The sequence below is a fragment of the Scyliorhinus torazame genome, chromosome 5 (assembly GCF_047496885.1).
Source record: "Scyliorhinus torazame isolate Kashiwa2021f chromosome 5, sScyTor2.1, whole genome shotgun sequence".
Taxonomy (NCBI): domain Eukaryota; kingdom Metazoa; phylum Chordata; class Chondrichthyes; order Carcharhiniformes; family Scyliorhinidae; genus Scyliorhinus; species Scyliorhinus torazame.
The window spans coordinates 119,065,134-119,085,496 of record NC_092711.1 but is presented as its reverse complement, the minus strand read 5'-3'; the positions used below and the strand labels follow the sequence as shown (position 1 = coordinate 119,085,496).

Here is a 20,363-nt window from a genome sequence, read left to right as displayed (position 1 = left end):
AATAGAAATTAAGGAAGTAATGTGACAGGATAGAAGTAAGCACGGGGAGGAACTCATTCACATTGTCTTTAATGGTTCACTTGTTTGAGAACAGCCTTCAACACTGGAGCAGGCAAAGCTTTGCAAGCATTACAAGCATTCTGGAAGTATTTTATTCAAAAAGGTGATTATATAGTACAATAACAATTCAGTAATCATGGAAGTTGATTATATGATTGCAGTAATAATTGGGTAATAATGTAATAATAACAGTTCAATAGGAGGAGCCTTATTCAATGTCATGGGCTGGTGGTGCAGTTGGACACTATGAACCACTGATTGGTGGGGCATTATGGGGAGCCATACATTGGGCAATGCATCTGATCAGCAAGACCACTATGTAAATGACAAGCCCAAAAATAAAAAATAAGAGAAATCCCTGAATGATGGAAATTCCTGTGCTACCCACCCATCCAGAGAGCCATCCCCTAAGAGTGGTGTCAGAGGGTTGGTAAAGTTTTCTAACTTTTCTTTGAATATGTGCTGACAAACTTTCGATTTCTTCCGAATTATCTGGTATGTAGGTGCAACACTCTGCACCACTCAGGGCACAGGTGCCACCTTTTTCGGCTCACAAATAGTCAAGTGCCACCCGATTCTGTAAAGCCACAGTTCGAATGGCTAGCATGTCGGCTGAAATGCTACTCAGGGCTCGGGCAGTGTAATTGGCTTTTTTCCCTAAGGCTGCGGCCAATTTAATATATTCTCTGGTCAATACGATGATGCCATAGGCAGGGATGAGAGCAGAAAAGAATTTCTCAGCCCCTGTGATCTCGCGTTTAGACCTCGTGATGATAGTGGTAGGTTGATATTTCTCAAACTGTAGGATGAGAGGTCCATGTTTCGAGTCTGCGTTTATAGCATCAGCTAGGGAAAGGGAATGATGGTGAAGGGGACAATGAATCTTGAATAGCACGCTCCTCTCCAGCTCAAAGAACAAAGAAATGTACAGCACAGGAACAGGCCCTTCGGCCCTCCAAGCCCGTGCCGACCATGCTGCCCGACTAAACTACAATCTTCTACACTTCCTGGGTCCGTATCCTTCTATTCCCATCCTATTCATATATTTGTCAAGATGCCCCTTAAATGTCCCTATCGTCCCTGCTTCCACTACCTCCTCCGGTAGCGAGTTCCAGGCACCCACCACCCTCTGCGTAAAAAACTTGCCTCGTACATCTACTCTAAACCTTGCCGCTCTCACCTTAAACCTATGCCCCCTAGTAATTGACCCCTCTACCCTGGGGAAAAGCCTCTGACTATCCACTCTGTCTATGCCCCTCATAATTTTGTACACCTCTATCAGGTCTCCCCTCAACCTCCTTCATTCCAGTGAGAACAAACCGAGTTTATTCAATCGCTCCTCATAGCTAATGCCCTCCATACCAGGCAACATTCTGGTAAATCTCTTCTGCACCCTCTCTAAAGCCTCCACATCCTTCTGGTAGTGTGGCGACCAGAATTGAACACTATACTCCAAGTGTGGCCTAACTAAGGTTCTATACAGCTGCAACATGACTTGCCAATTCTTATACTCAATGCCCCGGCCAATGAAGGCAAGGATGCCATATGCCTTCTTGACTACCTTCTCCATCTGTGTCGCCCCTTTCAATGACCTGTGGACCTGTACTCCTAGATCTCTTTGACTTCCAATACTCTTGAGGGTTCTACCATTCACTGTATATTCCCTACCTGCATTAGACCTTCCAAAATGCATTACCTCACGTTTGTCCGGATTAAACTCCATCTGCCATCTCTCCGCCCAAGTCTCCAGACAATCTAAATCCTGCTGTATCCTCCGACAGTCCTCATCGCTATCCGCAATTCCACCAACCTTTGTGTCGTCTGCAAACTTACTAATCAGACCAGTTACATTTTCCTCCAAATCATTTATATATACTACAAAGAGCAAAGGTCCCAGCACTGATCCCTGTGGAACACCACTGGTCACAGACCTCCAATTAGAAAAGCATCCCTCCATTGCTACTCTCTGCCTTCTATGGCCTAGCCAGTTCTGTATCCACCTTGCCAGCTCACCCCTGATCCCGTGTGACTTCACCTTTTGTACTAGTCTACCATGAGGGACCTTGTCAAAGGCCTTACTGAAGTCCATATAGACAACATCTACTGCCCTACCTGCATCAATCATCTTAGTGACCTCCTCGAAAAACCCTATCAAGTTAGTGAGACACGACCTCCCCTTCACAAAACCGTGCTGCCTCTCACTAATACATCCATTTGCTTCCAAATGGGAGTACAAAGAACAAACAAAGAACAAAGAAATGTACAGCACAGGAACAGGCCCTTCGGCCCTCCAAGCCCGCGCCGACCATACTGCCCGACTAAACTACAATCTTCTACACTTCCTGGGTCCGTATCCTTCTATTCCCATCCTATTCATATATTTGTCAAGATGCCCCTTAAATGTCCCTATCGTCCCTGCTTCCACTACCTCCTCCGGTAGCGAGTTCCAGGCACCCACTACCCTCTGCGTAAAAAACTTGCCTCGTACATCTACTCTAAACCTTGCCCCTCTCACCTTAAACCTATGCCCCCTAGTAATTGACCCCTCTACCCTGGGGAAAAGCCTCTGACTATCCACTCTGTCTATGCCCCTCATAATTTTGTAGACCTCTATCAGGTCGCCCCTCAACCTCCTTCGTTCCAGAGAGAACAAACCGAGTTTATTCAATCGCTCCTCATAGCTTATGCCCTCCATACCAGGCAACATTCTGGTAAATCTCTTCTGCACCCTCTCTAAAGCCTCCACATCCTTCTGGTAGTGTGGCGACCAGAATTGAACACTATACTCCAAGTGTGGCCTAACTAAGGTTCTATACAGCTGCAACATGACTTGCCAATTCTTATACTCAATGCCCCGTCCAATGAAGGCAAGCATGCCGTATGCCTTCTTGACTACCTTCTCCACCTGTGTTGCCCCTTTCAATGACCTGTGGACCTGTACTCCTAGATCTCTTTGACTTTCAATACTCTTGAGGGTTCTACCATTCACTGTATATTCCCTACCTGCATTAGCCCTTCCAAAATGCATTACCTCACATTTGTCCGGATTAAACTCCATCTGCCATCTCTCCGCCCAAGTCTCCAGACAACCTAAATCCTGCTGTATCCTCAGACAGTCCTCATCGCTATCCGCAATTCCACCAACCTTTGTGTCGTCTGCAAACTTACTAATCAGACCAGTTACATTTTCCTCCAAATCATTTATATATACTACAAACAGCAAAGGTCCCAGCACTGATCCCTGTGGAACACCACTGGTCACAGCCCTCCAATTAGAAAAGCATCCCTCCATTGCTACCCTCTGCCTTCTATGGCCTAGCCAGTTCTGAATCCACCTTGCCAGCTCACCCCTGATCCCGTGTGACTTCACCTTTTGTACTAGTCTACCATGAGGGACCTTGTCAAAGGCCTTACTGAAGTCCATGTAGACAACATCCACTGCCCTACCTGCATCAATCATCTTAGTGACCTCCTCGAAAAACTCTATCAAGTTAGTGAGACACGACCTCCCCTTCACAAAACCGTGCTGCCTCTCACTAATACGTCCATTTGCTTCCAAATGGGAGTAGATCCTGTCTCGAAGAATTCTCTCCAGTAATTTCCCTACCACTGAAGTAAGGCTCACCGGCCTGTAGTTCCCGGGATTATCCTTGCTACCCTTCTTAAACAGAGGAACAACATTGGCTATTCTCCAGTCCTCCGGGACATCCCCTGAAGACAGCGAGGATCCAAAGATTTCTGTCAAGGCCTCAGCAATTTCCTCTCCAGCCTCCTTCAGTATTCTGGGGTAGATCCCATCAGGCCCTGGGGACTTATCTACCTTAATATTTTTTAAGACACCCAACACCTCGTCTTTTTGGATCACAATGTGACCCAGGCTATCTACACCCCCTTCTCCAGACTCAACATCTACCAATTCCTTCTCTTTGGTGAATACTGATGCAAAGTATTCATTTAGTACCTCGCCCATTTCCTCTGGCTCCACACATAGATTCCCTTGCCTATCTTTCAGTGGGCCAACCCTTTCCCTGGCTACCCTCTTGCTTTTTATGTAAGTGTAAAAAGCCTTGGGATTTTCCTTAACCCTATTTGCCAATGACTTTTCATGACCCCTTCTAGCCCTCCTGACTCCTTGCTTAAGTTCCTTCCTACTTTCCTTATATGCCACACAGGCTTCGTCTGTTCCCAGCCTTTTAGCCCTGACAAATGCCTCCTTTTTCTTTTTGACGAGGCCTACAATATCACTCGTCATCCAAGGTTCCCGAAAATTGCCGTATTTATCTTTCTTCCTCACAGGAACATGCCTGTCCTGTATTCCCTTCAACTGACACTTGAAAGCCTCCCACATGTCAGATGTTGATTTGCCCTCAAACATCCGCCCCCAATCTATGTTCTTCAGTTCCCGCCTAATATTGTCATAATTAGCCTTCCCCCAATTTAGCACATTCATCCTCGGACCACTCTTATCCTTGTCCACCAGTACTTGAAAACTTACTGAATTGTGGTCACTGTTACCGAAATGCTCCCCTACTGAAACATCTACCACCTGGCCGGGCTCATTCCCCAATACCAGGTCCAGTACCGCCCCTTCCCTAGTTGGACTGTTTACATATTGTTTTAAGAAGCCCTCCTGGATGCTCCTTACAAACTCTGCCCCGTCTAAGCCCCTGGCACTAAGTGAGTCCCAGTCAATATTGGGGAAGTTGAAGTCTCCCATCACCACAACCCTGTTGTTTTTACTCTTTTCCAAAATCTGTCTACCTATCTGCTCCTCTATCTCCCGCTGGCTGTTGGGAGGCCTGTAGTATACCCCCAACATTGTGACTGCACCCTTCTTATTCCTGATCTCTACCCATATAGCCTCACTGCCCTCTGAGGTGTCCTCTCGCAGTATAGCTGTGATATTCTCCCGAACAAGTAGCGCAACTCCGCCTCCCCTTTTACATCCCCCTCTATCCCGCCTGAAACATCTAAATCCTGGAACGTTTAGCTGCCAATCCTGCCCTTCCCTCAACCAGGTCTCTGTAATGGCAATAACATCATAGTTCCAAGTAGTAATCCAAGCTCTAAGTTCATCTGCCTTACCCGTAATGCTCCTTGCATTAAAACATATGCACTTCAGGCCACCAGACCCGCTGTGTTCAGCAACTTTTCCCCCTGTCTCGAAGAATTCTCTTCAGTAATTTCCCTACCACTGAAGTAAGGCTCACCGGCCTGTAGTTCCCGGGATTATCCTTGCTACCCTTCTTAAACAGAGGAACAACATTGGCTATTCTCCAGTCCTCCGGGTCATCCCCTGAAGACAGCGAGGATCCAAAGATTTCTGTCAAGCCCTCAGCAATTTCCTCTCCAGCCTCCTTCAGTATTCTGGGGTAGATCCCATCAGGCCCTGGGGACTTATCTACCTTAATATTTTTTAAGACACCCAACACCTCGTCTTTTTGGATCACAATGTGACCCAGGCTATCTACACCCCCTTCTCCAGACTCAACATCTACCAATTCTTTCTCTTTGGTGAATACTGATGCAAAGTATTCATTTAGTACCTCGCCCATTTCCTCTGGCTCCACACATAGATTCCCTTGCCTATCCTTCAGTGGGCCAACCCTTTCCCTGGCTACCCTCTTGCTTTTTATGTACGTGTAAAAAGCCTTGGGATTTTCCTTAACCCTATTTGCCAATGACTTTTCGTGACCCCTTCTAGCCCTCCTGACTCCTTGCTTAAGTTCCTTCCTACTTTCCTTATATTCCACGCAGGCTTCGTCTGTTCCCAGCCTTTTAGCCCTGACAAATGCCTCCTTTTTCTTTTTGACGAGGCCTACAATATCACTCGTCATCCAAGGTTCCCGAAAATTGCCGTATTTATCTTTCTTCCTCACAGGAACATGCCGGTCCTGTATTCCTTTCAACTGCCACTTGAAAGCCTCCCACATGTCAGATGTTGATTTGCCCTCAAACATCCGCCCCCAATCTATGTTCTTCAGTTCCCGCCTAATATTGTTATAATTAGCCTTCCCCCAATTTAGCACATTCATCCTCGGACCACTGTTATCCTTGTCCACCAGTACTTTAAAACTTACTGAATTGTGGTCACTGTTACCGAAATGCTCACCTACTGAAACATCTACCACCTGGCCGGGCTCATTCCCCAATACCAGGTCCAGTACCACCCCTTCCCTAGTTGGACTGTCCACATATTGTTTTAAGAAGCCCTCCTGGATGCTCCTTACAAACTCCGCCCCGTCTAAGCCCCTGGCACTAAGTGAGTCCCAGTCAATATTGGGGAAGTTGAAGTCTCCCATCACCACAACCCTGTTGTTTTTACTCTTTTCCAACATCTGTCTACCTATCTGCTCCTCTATCTCCCGCTGGCTGTTGGGAGGCCTGTAGTATACTCCCAACATTGTGACTGCACCCTTCTTATTCCTGATCTCTACCCATATAGCCTCACTGCCCTCTGATGTGTCCTCTCGCAGTACAGCTGTGATATTCTCCCGAACAAGTAGCGCAACTCCGCCTCCCCTTTTACATCCCCTCTATCCCACCTGAAACATCTAAATCCTGGAACGTTTAGCTGCCAATCCTGCCCTTCCCTCAACCAGGTCTCTGTAATGGCAACAACATCATAGTTCCAAGTACTAATCCAAGCTCTAAGTTCATCTGCCTTACCCGTAATGCTCCTTGCATTAAAACATATGCACTTCAGGCCACCAGACCCGCTGTGTTCAGCAACTTCTCCCCGTCTGCTCTGCCTCAGAGCCACACTAGTTCTCCCTCAATGCTCTCACCTTCTGACCTATTGCTCCCGTGCCCACCCCCCTGCCATACTAGTTTGAACCCTCCCGTGTGACACTAGCAAACCTCGCGGCCAGGATATTTATGCCTCTCCGGTTTAGATGCAACCCGTCCTTCTTATACAGGTCACACCTGCCCTGGAAGAGCTCCCAGTGGTCCAGATAATGGAAACCCTCCCTCCTACACCAGCTGTTTAGCCACGTGTTTATCTGCTCTATCTTCCTATTTCTAGCCTCACTGGCACAGGGAGTAATCCCGAGATTACAACCCTCGAGGTCCTGTCTTTTAACTTTCTGCCTAGCTTCCTGAACTCCTGCTGCAGGACCTCATGCCCCTTCCTGCCTATGTCGTTAGTACCAATATGTACAACGACCTCTGCCTGTTTGCCCTCCCCCTTCAGGATTCCCTCTACCCGTTCGGAGACATCCTGGACCCTGGCACCAGGGAGGCAACATATCATCCTGGAGTCTCTTTCACGTCCACAGAAGTGCCTATCTGTGCCCCTGACTATAGAGTCCCCTATTACTATTACTCTTCTGCGCTTTGACCCTCCCTTCTGAACATCAGAGCCAGCCGTGGTGCCACTGCTCTGGCTGCTGCTGTTTTCCCCTGATAGGCTATCCCCCCCGACAGTATCCAAAGGGGTATATCTGTTCGAGAGGGGGACAACCACAGGGGATTCCTGCACTGACTGCCTGCCCTTTCTGGTGGTAACCCATTTCTCTGCCTGCACCTTGGGTGTGACCACATTTACATAACTGCGATCTATGACGCATTCCGCCACCTGCATGCTCCTAAGTGCATCCAATTGCTGCTCCAACCGAACCATGCGGTCTGTGAGGAGCTCCAGTTGGGTGCACTTTCTGCAGATGAAGCCATCCAGGACGCTGGAAGCCTCCCGGACCTGCCACATCTCACAGTCAGAGCGCAGCACCCCTCTAACTGACATTGCGTCAATTAATTAAAATTAAAATTAGTCTTTTTTTTTTTAAATATATTTTTTTTAATTTCAAAGTTTAAAATCTCGAGTGGTGTCCCGCAGGGTTCAGTGTTGGGGCCACAGCTGTTCTCTTTATATATTAACGATCTAGATGACGGAACTGGGGGCATTCTGGCTAAGTTTGCCGATGATACAAAGATAGGTGGAGGGGCAGGTAGTATGGAGGAGGTGGGGAGGCTGCAGAAAGATTTAGACAGTTTAGGAGGGTGGTCCAAGAAATGGCTGATGAAATTCAACGTGGGCAAGTGCGAGGTCTTGCACTTTGGAAAAAAGAATAGAGGCATGGACTATTTTCTAAACGGTGACAAAATTCATAATGCTGAAGTGCAAAGGGACTTGGGAGTCCTAGTCCAGGATTCTCTAAAGGTAAACTTGCAGGTTGAGTCCGTAATTAAGAAAGCAAATGCAATGTTGTCATTCATCTCAAGAGGCTTGGAATATAAAAGCAGGGATGTACTTCTGAAGCTTTATAAAGCATTAGTTAGGCCCCATTTAGAATACTGTGAGCAATTTTGGGCCCCACACCTCAGGAAGGACATACTGGCACTGGAGCGGGTCCAGCGGAGATTCACACGGATGATCCCAGGAATGGTAGGCCTAACATACGATGAACGTCTGAGGATCCTGGGATTATATTCATTGGAGTTTAGGAGGTTGAGGGGAGATCTAATAGAAACTTACAAGATAATGAATGGCTTAGATAGGGTGGATGTAGGGAAGTTGTTTCCATTAGCAGGGGAGACTAGGACCCGGGGGAACAGCCTTAGAATAAAAGGGAGTCACTTTAGAACAGAGATGAGGAGATATTTCTTCAGCCAGAGAGTGGTGAATCTGTGGAATTCATTGCCACAGAGGGCGGTGGAGGCCGGGACGTTGAGTTTCTTTCAGACAGAAGTTGATAAATTCTTGATTTCTCGAGGAATTAAGGGCTATGGAGAGAGAGCGGGTAAATGGCGTTGAAATCAGCCATGATTGAATGGCGGAGTGGACTCGATGGGCCGAATGGCCTTACATCCGCTCCTATGTCTTATGGTCTTAAAGTTACTGTCAACGATCTGTTTCCTAGCACTAGATTTCTAATAGAAATGCGATAGCTAACTATTACTGGGAGCCAAGGGTATGCAGTATTACCGCAGGTGTAATAGGTGCCATTATAGGTAGAATTCTGGGCAACCACTTGTGGGGACCAATGTTCTGTAAAATTTGTCCCATCGGTGTGATTAGGTAGCCCTTTAAAGTCGATGGGATTCCCTTCATGTCCATTGACCACTACCTTTCTTGTGTCATGAGTGCACTGTGTACTGGCACTCACATCCAATAATATTCACATTTACTCTATCCCACATTCCATGCTCTATGATTATAGCCAATTAAACATATGGTCCCAGTACGATTATGACCAGTTGGGAAGGTTACTTGGGGGGGGGGGATTCTGTTTCCGATCACAGACATGTTGATACCATCCCTTGAAAGTGTTTAATGGGCGGCCTGCAGATCGCCATCTCTTAACCTCATCGTTTATCATTTCTTTGGTTCTGGTGTCTCCGCATTGGGGAAGGGTATAGTCATGATTTTGGAAAATGTACTATTCCGCTATTTGGGATAAAGTAAAAGGAACAGGCTGCAGTGGGATACCTGCTTGGGAATTGGTAGGGATAGAAGAACACATCCAGCACTCAGAGACGTGAAAGTCTCTGGCATAGGTATAGGACATGTAAAGGAACGTGTTAACATTGAACTCCTGGGTAAGGCCTGCTAGGCCAAACATGTAACTGAAAATCAATATTATGGCAAACATTTTTACAGATTTTGATTTTGGTATGCGCGCTTCACACGTGACGTGTCAATCCTTGATTTGTTGCCTTGGGAGTTTCACGGCTGACTGGGTGAAGGATTTCTACCATTCGGTTACCAGCAGCACTTTGCGATTACTGGAACTCAGTAGAAATTTAAGTTAAAACTTCTCAGGTGCCAATAAGAATTGTTTTATTTATCTTTATATGCGGATGATCTGCTACTATATGTGGCGGATCCAGCGGAGGGGATGCCAGAAATAATGCGGATACTTGGGGAGTTTGGGGATTTTTCAGGGTATAAATTGAACATGGGGAAGAGTGAGCTGTTTGTGGTGCATCCAGGGGAGCAGAGTAGAGAAATAGAAGACCTACCGTTGAGGAAGGTAACAAGAGACTTTCGTTACCTGGGGATCCAGATAGCTAAGAATTGGGGCACATTGCACAGGCTAAATTTGACGCGGTTGGTGGAACAGATGGAGGAAGATTTCAAGAGATGGGATATGGTAGCACTGTCAATGGCAGGGAGGGTGCAGGCGGTTAAGATGGTGGTCCTCCCGAGATTCCTCTTTGTGTTTCAGTGCCTCCCGGTGGTGATCACGAAGGCTTTTTTCAAAAGGATAGAAAAGAGTATCATGGGTTTTGTTTGGGCCGGGAAGACTCCGAGAGTGAGGAAGGGATTCTTACAGCGTAGTAGGGATAGGGGGGGGCTGGCACTACCGAGCCTAAGTGAGTATTATTGGGCCGCTAATATTTCAATGGTGAGTAAGTGGATGGGAGAGGAGGAAGGAGCGGCGTGGAAGAGATTAGAGAGGGCGTCCTGTAGGGGGACCAGCCTGCAGGCTATGGTGACAGCCCCATTGCCGTTCTCACCGAGGAACTATACCATGAGTCCGGTGGTGGTAGCTACACTGAAGATTTGGGGACAGTGGAGACGACATAGGGGAAAGACCGGAGCATTGGGGGGGTCCCCGATAAGAAACAACCATAGGTTTGCCCCGGGGGGAATGGATGGGGGATATGGAATGTGGCAAAGAGCAGGAATAACGCAATTGAAAGATCTATTTGTGGATGGGAAGTTCGCGAGTCTGGGAGCGCTGACCGAGAAATATGGGTTGCCCCAAGGGAATGCATTCAGGTACATGCAATTGAGGGCTTTTGCGAGGCAACAGGTGAGGGAATTCCCGCAGCTCCCGACACAAGAGGTGCAGGACAGAGTCATCTCAAAGAAATGGGTGGGGGATGGTAAGGTGTCGGATATATATAGGGAAATGAGGGACGAAGGGGAGACTATGGTGGACGAACTAAAAGGGAAATGGGAAGAAGAGCTAGGGGAGGAGATCGAGGAGGGGCTGTGGGCAGATGCCCTAAACAGGGTAAACTCGTCGTCCTCGTGCGCCAGGCTAAGCCTGATTCAGTTTAAGGTATTACACAGGGCACATATGACTGGAACACGGCTCAGTAAATTTTTTGGGGTGGAGGATAGGTGTGCGAGGTGCTCGAGAAGCCCAGCGAATCATACCCATATGTTTTGGTCATGCCCGGCACTACAGGGGTTTTGGATGGGGGTGACAAAGGTGCTTTCGAAAGTAGTAGGAGTCCGGGTCGAACCAAGCTAGGGGTTGGCTATATTTGGGGTTGCACAAGAGCCGGGAGTGCAGGAGGCGAGAGAGGCCGATGTTTTGGCCTTTGCGTCCCTCGTAGCCCGGCGCAGGATATTGCTAATGTGGAAAGAAGCCAAGCCCCCGGGGGTGGAGACCTGGATACATGATATGGCGGGGTTCATAAAGTTAGAGCGGATTAAGTTCATCCTAAGGGGGTCGGCTCAAGGGTTCACCAGGCGGTGGCAACCGTTCGTCGAATATCTTGCGGAAAGATAGATGGGGGGAAAAGAAGGCAGCAGCAGCAGCCCAGGACTTGGGGGGGGGGGGGGGGGGCCTGAGACAAGGCAGTTGCCAATTAGGGCTAGTTTTTATTTTTGTTATTTATTATTTATTTATTTGTTGTTGTTTCTTTTTCTTGTTTAAATAAAAAAGGTCATTATTATCTGTATTGTTATAATGTTGTGTAAACGATGCACAATGTACTGTGTTGGTTGATTTATTAAAAAAAAAAATTGTTTTATTTGTCTTCTATTGATTACAATTTGAAAGTCATTTAAAAGGCAATTCGTAGACAATTTGAAGCTTTTGACAATCACTTTTCTATAGCTTTTGGTCTTCCTCAGATGTATTAGCTGTTCTGCTCGGTTGCTATGCTCTATCTTTCCCATGTACCGAGCTATGAGAGCTGGTTCTGAGCTGACTCTGCCTCCTCGTTAAATTCTGGTCTTCCTTAGATGTATTAGCTGTTTTAGCTCGGCTGCTTTGCTCTGTCCCTTTCTCATGACCGAGCGATGAGAACTGACTCTTGTTCCTTCTCTGCTCCTTTCTCAGGGTTTATATATCTTTCTAAGAGTTATTAAGTTTTTATGACTTTATTGTAAAGTAACTTTTATTTCACTTGGATTGTAAAAGGTACCCTTAATCTAAATTTTTCTAACACAACTAAGTATTCATTTTCAGCATGACCTCATCTCATAGATCTCTAATTAAATTGTGTCCCTAGGTCATAATTTTGACTTTAATTTGGGTCTAATTTGTGTTCTCATAGACATGTTGTCTCCAGCTTTCTATATTCACCTAGTGTCAGCAGAATTTCACACCTAGAATTGTCACCTTAAATCAACTGAACCTCATCCATTCTTTTCCAGCTGCTTACTGAGCTTCAATGAAGGTGTGAAATATTGCTTTTAGCTTTATACTAAAGATTCAATTGGTGGTGAGTTTAAAAGATTTGCCTCACATTTAAACATTTGTCACCTAATTCAGATGAACCTCATCCATTCTTTTCCATCTGCTTACCTAACTTCAAAAGGTGTGAAACATTGCTTTTAGCTGTATACTAAAATTCACTGATTGTGTCTTGAAAGACCTACTTATTTTGTTTGCTCAGCCTGCTTGACCAAGGCTATCTGCATCTTACAATCCTCTCCTGGCAGCTGGTGTTAACACTTCGTGGGATTTTTCCCTACATTCTCATGTTTCTTAAATCAGGTATTACCAGACTTCCATGTTTCAAATGACATATCTTTCCATATTTTCAATTACAAGGCGCAAAGGGCCAAATGGCCTCCTCCTGCTCCTATTTTCTATGTTATCCCATCCCACACTAAGAGCAGGTGAATGGCTTCTCCCCAGTGTGAACTCGCTGATGTCTCTGCAGACTGGATAACTGTGTGAATCCCTTCCCACACTGAGAGCAGGTGAATGGCCTCTCCCCAGTGTGAACTCGTCGATGTTTCTGCAGGCTGGATAACCGTGTGAATCCCTTCCCACACACAGAGCAGGTGAACGGCTTCTCCCCAGTGTGAACTCGCTGATGTTTCTGCAAATTGGATGAGTGTGCGAATCTCTTCCCACAGAGGGAGCAGGTGAATGGCCTCTCCCCAGTGTGAATTCTCTGATGTTCCCGCAGGTTGGATGAATCACTGAATCCCTTCCCACACACAGAACAAGTGAACGGCCTCTCCCCAGTGTGAACCCGCTGGTGTCTCTGCAGGGCGGCTGAATCATTGAATCCCTTCCCACACTCGGAGCAAGGGAACGGCCTCTCTTCAGTGTGAACTCGCTGGTGTGACTTGAGGGTGGATAACCGAGTGAATCCCTTCCCACACACAAAGCAGGTGAACGGCCTCTCCCCAGTGTGATTGCGGTGATGAATCTCCAGGTCAGATGGGAATCTGTATCCCTTCCCACAGTCCCCACATTTCCACGGTTTCTCCATGTTTTGGGTCTCCTCGTGTCTCTCCAGATTGGACAATCAGTGGAAGCCTTGTCTACACACAGAACATGTGCACTGTCTCTCCTGACTGGGAATGGTGTGATGGTTTTTCAGGCTGTGTAATAGTTGAAGCTCTTTCCACAGTCAGTTCACTGGAACACTCTCACTCGGGTGTGTCTTGTGTGGGTCTCGGTGCTTTTTGTGCTTAAAATCTTTTGAAGCTGACAGATCGGACAAATATTTCTCCTTCTCGCCGATGATATGCAGAGCCCGATGATATTCAGATCAGAAGGAATCGATTGAGTTTGTCACATCAAGACGTTACCTTTGAGATTTCTGTCTATAATTCCTCCTCTTCTAATGTCCTTTAAAAACAATTTGCAAAAGTCATCATTGTTAGTACAGGATAGAAATTCAGAACAGACAATTCTAGTTTCTATGAAATATTATTTCCTCTATTGTTCTCCAAAAGCTGTAAATCTCCATCCCACATTCTCCCTCCAATCTCACTCTGCTGAATCTAATATTCACCCTCCCAATTCTCCTGAAGGTGCTGATTCATGTTGATTGACAGATCCCAGCTCAGCTCCCTGACCACGACACAGAGATTATAATAGCAGCAAGACTAGGCCATTCGGCCCACTGAGTCACCTCAACCAGTCAATGAGATCCTTGGCCGATCGACCTCAGCACCATTTTCCCCACACGGTCCCCATATCCCTCGATATCTTCAATATCTAGAAACCTGTCAATATTTGTCTTGAACATACCTGATGACTGAGGCTCCACTTTCCTCTGGGGTAGAGAATTCCAAAGCTTCACCACATCCTCGAGGGAAGAGATCCCCCCTCATCTCAGCTTTCTTTCTATTTTCCTACCTGTTCCCCATAACCCTTAACTCCATTGTCAATAAAATATTGGTCGAATTCAATGACCCCCAGATACAACTGGTCCCTGTGGAAGAGAAATCCAAAGACTAACAACCCTCTGAGGGAAGAGATGACTGGAAATCTATAACGTAGCTACAGTCTTATGTTACAAGATGAGAAATAATAATAAATTTACTTTATTACAGAACGGTAAATAATATATCTAATCTGTACCATGTAACAACACTAGACATATCTCTGTCCATTATTAATTTACTGTCCCCTGAAATGTCAGCCATCTCCTTGGGAACCCAGCCCTTTAATTGTGAACATTAGGGAAGAGACCATCCTTTTCACCAGACAAATAAATATGTCAAGCTGAGGGAGAGACCTGGACCACAAGGGAGAACAATAAATCAGAGGTCTCTCCGATGGCAAGGAAGGAAACCCTGGCAGGTGGGCAGGGAGGATTCACAAACACACGCTGGAGGCCCGAAAACCCCAATAAGACCCATTGATTTTATTGTCAGTCTGCAGACAGGAGCTGGAGAACTGAACCCAGGCAGAGGAGAGGAAGGGAGAAAACTGGGAGTGGAGCAAAGAAATGGTGCAGAAGGGCAGCACGGTGGCGCAGTAGTTAGCACTACTACCTCATGGCGCCGAGGTCCCAGGTTCGATCCCGGCTCTGGGTCACTGTCCGTGTGCAGTTTGCAGATTCTCCCCGTGTTTGCGTGGGTTTCTCCCCACAACCCAAAGATGTGCAGAGTAGGTGGATTGGCCACGCTAAACTGCCCCTTAATTGGAAAAAATGAATTGGGTACTTTAAATGTAAAAAAAAAAGAAACGGTACAGATGGTGAGATGGGTTTGGATTTCAGCCCAGTGAGGAGGGAGACTGTGTGGGACGGGGATTTACAGCTTTGGGAGAACAAGAGAGGGAAAAATCTTCCGGAGAAACTTTTGTAAATTCCTTTTATAGGGGGTTAGAAGGGGAGGATTTACAGATGGAAACTCAAATCAAACTTCACAACAAGAGTCATCCATTCATCAGGACCCGAATATCATTGGCCTGTGAATGCGGAAGAAGAAATATTTGTCTGGTTGACTGTAGGAAAAGATTTTTCAAGATCAGTGTGACTGTAAAAAACCCCGATACACACACACACTCGACCTGAGTGAGAGTGTTCCAGTGAACTGACTGTGGAAAGAGCTTTAACCAGTTACACAGCCTGAAAAACACCACACCATTCAGAGCGGGGAGAGACCCTACTCATGCTTCTGTGGAGACAAGGGCGCCACGATAGCACAGTGGGTAACATTGTTGATTCTCAGCGCCAGGGTCCCGGGTTCGTTTCCCGGTTTGGGTCATTGTCTGTGCAGAGTCTGCACGTTCTCCCCGTGTCTGTGTGGCTTTTCTCCAGGTGTTCCTGTTTCCTCCCACAAGTCCCAAAAATCGTGCTTGTTTGGTGATTTGGACATTCTGAATTCTCCCTCTGAGTACCCGAACAGGCGCCTGAGTGTGGCAACTAAGGGATTTTCTCAGTAACCATTGCAGTGTTAATGTAAGCCTTTTTGTGACACTAATAAAGTTTATTATTTATTATTCAACTGATCGTCAAACATAGAGCGGGACAAGGACAGCAGCAGCTTGCTGAAACAGTGGAATAAGGAGCTGGTTTAGCACAGGGCTAAATAGCTGGCTTTTAAAGCAGACCATGGCAGCCTAGCAGCACGGGGTCAATTCCCGTACCAGCCTCCCCGAAGAGGCGCCGTAATGGGGCGACTAGGGGCTTTCACAGTAACTTCATTTGAAGCCTACTTGTGACAATAAGCGATTTTCATTTCATTTTTCATGTGAGGACCGTGGGAAGGGATTCAAGTCCCCATGTGAGCTGGGGACTCATCACCGCAGTCACACCGGCGACAGACCATTCTCCTGTTCTAAGTGTGGGAAGGGATTCACTCAGTTATCCGAGTGAGGATTTACCAGGATGTGGGAGCCGAGCTGGTGAGGAAGCGAGCGGCCTTTAATAAGGTTCCGGCTGCTCTGTGTAAGAAAGGAGTTTGATTCGGGGTGGTATACCCGGCAAAGCTGCGGGTTACAAATGAGTACAAAGAATTCCATTTCGCGACACTGGAGGAGGCGAATGCCTTTATTGTAAAGCATGGACTGGGTCCAGTTATCTGTACTGGACAAGATCTACGTTCCCTGTGGGGTGGGGTGGGTGTTGTGATATCCTGTCTATAGTTTTTGACATTTTCTGATGGAATCTGTTTTTCTGTGTGCAGATGAAGAGAGATTTTCTTTACAAAGCACAACGTAGATCGATGGGGAGACGGCCCCCGTTGGAAATTGAGTCTAGTAAGGGACTGCATTCTGAAGTATGTTTTATCCTCGAAGTGGGCAATATTGTTGTTTTTATTTTCTTATTGTCCGGAGAGGAGCTGACCCGCCAGCAGTCAGCTGGTGAGTGAGATTGGGGGGGGGGGAGAACCAGTTTTGGCTGGTTCAACAAGCTCAGCGTCAGGGTCGGAGCCGGGGCAGGGGAGGGGGGGGGGGGGGGGGGATTCAATTTGTGTGTCTGGGGGGGCGTTGGTGAAAAATGGGGGAGGGGGGTTATTTGCTGCTGATGACTATAAAACTGTTTTTGTTTCACTCTGAAGATGTGTGTGTGCGGCGGTCATCATGGGTGGACCATTGGTCTGTACTTTTTGAAGATTTTCTGGATAGTCCCACGTGGTGGAAATGGCTGATTCCGTGATGGGGGCTGGTGCAGAGACCCTTGATTCAGCTGGTCACCTGGAACGTAAGGGGATTGGGTGGATCAGTGAAGGTCAAGGGTTTTCACTCACCTAAAGAATCAAAATGCTGGTGTGGTGTTCTTGCAGGGGACTCACTTGTAGGTCAGACCAGACTGCGGAGGGGTGAGCCAAGTGTTTCACTCGGACTATGACGGAAGGGCTCAATGTGCTGCAAATCTAATCAATAAACAGGTCCCTCTTCCGGTCACTAGGATCATTGCGGACACAAATGGGAGATACGTGGTGGTCAGTGGGTCATTGGCGGGTAGATTTGTGGTGCTGGTGAATGGCTAAGCCCCTAACTGGGACGATGTGGCATTTGTAAAAAAAAATTGTTGGGATCCATCCCAGACCTGGATACACATCAATCAATGCTTGGCGGAGACTTCACTTGTGTACTGGATCTGGAAATGGACTGGTCCAAGCCCATTCAACCGCTATAAATACACAATAACCGAGTGGAATCTGGACGGACCATCTGGCATGACCCAGGCACCGGAAACGACAATTGCGAACCCGGAAAAAAGATAAATAAAACTGTTCCCATCAGTAGGTTGTAAAAGAATTATGGGACACAGATTTAAGATTGTGAGCAAGATCTAGAGGGAGGATATGAGAAAGAAATTTTACACAGTGAGTGATAATGATATGGAACTCAATGCTTACACACAAAGGTCGATAATCTCCAGATCCTGATAACTCGAATGGTGCTGTCAGAATTTGATGTGAGGATTGGTTGTAAATTTCCTGTCTGCGAATCCCTTTTTAAGTCTCTGTGAAGGAAGTTTACAAAGGCATCACTGTCAGTCCAGAAATAAAATTCGGGAAAGATAAACATTTCTCCCGGTTTGAATTTGCTGTGTGTAAATCCTCCCCTACTAATCCCCTGTAAAAGGAGTTTCCAAAATTAACCATTGTCCGTCCAGGATAGAAATTCACAACATTCTCCCTTCCTGCTCCCTGGTCCAGGATGACCGCTCATGCCCCCCGCTGCACACTGACCCTCTTGTCATCAGCAGTCCCCTGATTTGAGGGTGATGTTGACTCAGGGTTGTGAATTTCTACCCTGGGTCTTCATGTGACTGAACAGAGCCGCAGAGCTTTGGACACATGGGGCAGGATGTCCAATGAGACAGTGAAATCCGGAGAGCAGGATTGGCTTCCTTTTCTTTCCATCTCTGCCACCGCTTTCCATCATCAATAAGACATTGGGACTCAAAGACTAATCCAGTTTGGTGGACAAGTTGTCTCCATTCTGAACAATGGGGAACAAGTTCCTCCCACTCATTGAAACATCGCCCTGGCAATGATGACAAACGCGCATGCGCCCTGATGCCCATCCAATAAAGATGGCGGCCGTTAACCCGAGCCGAACATGAGGAGCTGCAGCTCCGCTCGGCCCAAACTGGGTCCCGTAACTTTTCCGAGGTTTGCGGCTGACAAGAGTTTTACGCAATGTTTCCGCCCACCCCCGCGATCACTCGCTCCATATTGTTTATCGCCTCTTGCCAATTTCGGATCTGAAGAAGACACCCTGCTGCTTCGCCATTACCCACACTGCGCATGCTTCAATCACAGCGGACCCCGCCTATCATTCACTCCGATTGGTTGGAGGACCAGCTGCCCTCACTTTGTCCTCCAGACCCGCCCCTCCTCTTCCTATTGGTCGGGAGTTGCCGCCAATCACCCAGGCATTGTGACGGTTCCAGATGGTGAGAGTGGCCACAGGCTCAGGCTGACTCGCTGATTGTCCAATAATAACAGTGAGAGTCTCAGTGGGACAATCAGACAATAATAGTGGAGATGGGGCCCAGAGGAGAGACAGCAAAGGATTCACTCACTTTGAGAGGAACAAACACAGTGTCTGTTCCAATAATAAGTCAGGCTGCAGTGTGTGAGTGAACATATCATTGGATCCAATGTAGAATCATAGAATCTCCTCAGTGCAGAAGGAGGCCATTCGGCCCATCGAGTCCGTAGCAACCCTCTGAAAGAGCACCCTACCTTGGCAAATTCCCCACCCTTTCCCCGTAACACCTCCCAGGGACAATTTAGCACAGCCAATCCACCTCATCTGCACATTCTTGGACTGTGGGAGGAAACCAGAGCTCCTGGAAAAGAAGTCCACGCAGACGCAGGAAAACTCCACAGAGACAGTGACCCAAGGTCGGAATTAATCATAGAATCTACAGTGCAGAAGGAGACCATTCGGCCCATCGAATCTGCACTGGCATTACCTGATCTGGCCAACTCACTGAAATGTGGTTAATTCTGAATTGCCTAGCAAGCCACTCAGTTTAAGGACAATTAGGAATGGGCAACCCAGCTGGTTTGCCCGTGACACTCACACCCCATAAAGAATAGAGAAAATCAAAGGGCTGTTTCCAGTGCCGGTTTCCAAGGAATCAGTACTGGGCCCTTCACTCCTGGTTTACATCATTGATTTCAAAGTAAATGTAGGAACATGAGGAAGAAGTTTACCTGTGACACAAAAGTGAGGGGCTCGTTGGTCGAGGGGTATAATTCTCGCTTTGGGTGTCGCGGTGTCGAAATTTGCGAGAGGTCCCGGGTTCAAATCCCGGACCAGCCCTTTGATGAGGTTTTCTGATAAGGGCAGCACGGTAGCCTTGTGGATAGCACAATTGCTTCACAGCTCCAGGGTCTCAGGTTCGATTCCGGCTTGGGTCACTGTCTGTGCGGAGTCTGCACACCCGTGTGTGCGTGGGTTTCCTCCGGGTGCTCCGGTTTCCTCCCACAGTCCAAAGATGTGCAGGTTAGGTGGATTGGGCATGATAAATTGCCCTTAGTGTCCAAAATTGCCCTTAGTGTTGGGTGGGGTTGCTTGGTTGTGGGGATAGGGTAGAGGTGTTGACCTTGGGTACGGTGCTCTTTTCAAGAGCCGGTGCAGACTCGATGGGCCAAATGGCCTCCTTCTGCACTGTAAATTCTATAATAAAAATGATTGAACACTTGAGGAATGAGAAAGAAAGCTAGCGGGAAAACAAGGCAAAGGATTACATGATAAATGGCAGGACAGGACTAGTTAGGCCAGAGCTAGATTCCTGTACACAGGAAGATTGCACCAGAGAGAGCACAGGGGAGATTTAAGAACATCAGCCAGAAATTGACAATGTTTGCTCTGAGGAAAGTTTGGATAAACTGGGGCTGTTTTCTTTGGAACAGAAAAGACTGAGGGGAGACCAAAATGAAATATTGAAAATCA

At 47.1% G+C, this 20,363-nt stretch overlaps 1 long non-coding RNA gene across 1 annotated transcript; it reads right to left on the bottom strand.

The window, feature by feature from the left end:
• Positions 1–11,747: 11,747 nt before the first annotated feature.
• Positions 11,748–18,705, bottom strand: LOC140419621 (uncharacterized). Its single transcript, XR_011945907.1, has 3 exons — positions 18,610–18,705; positions 17,807–17,913; positions 11,748–13,835 (listed from the first exon to the last, which is right to left on the bottom strand). It is a non-coding gene; the product is annotated as an uncharacterized lncRNA (long non-coding RNA).
• Between the last annotated feature and the right edge of the window lie 1,658 nt (positions 18,706–20,363).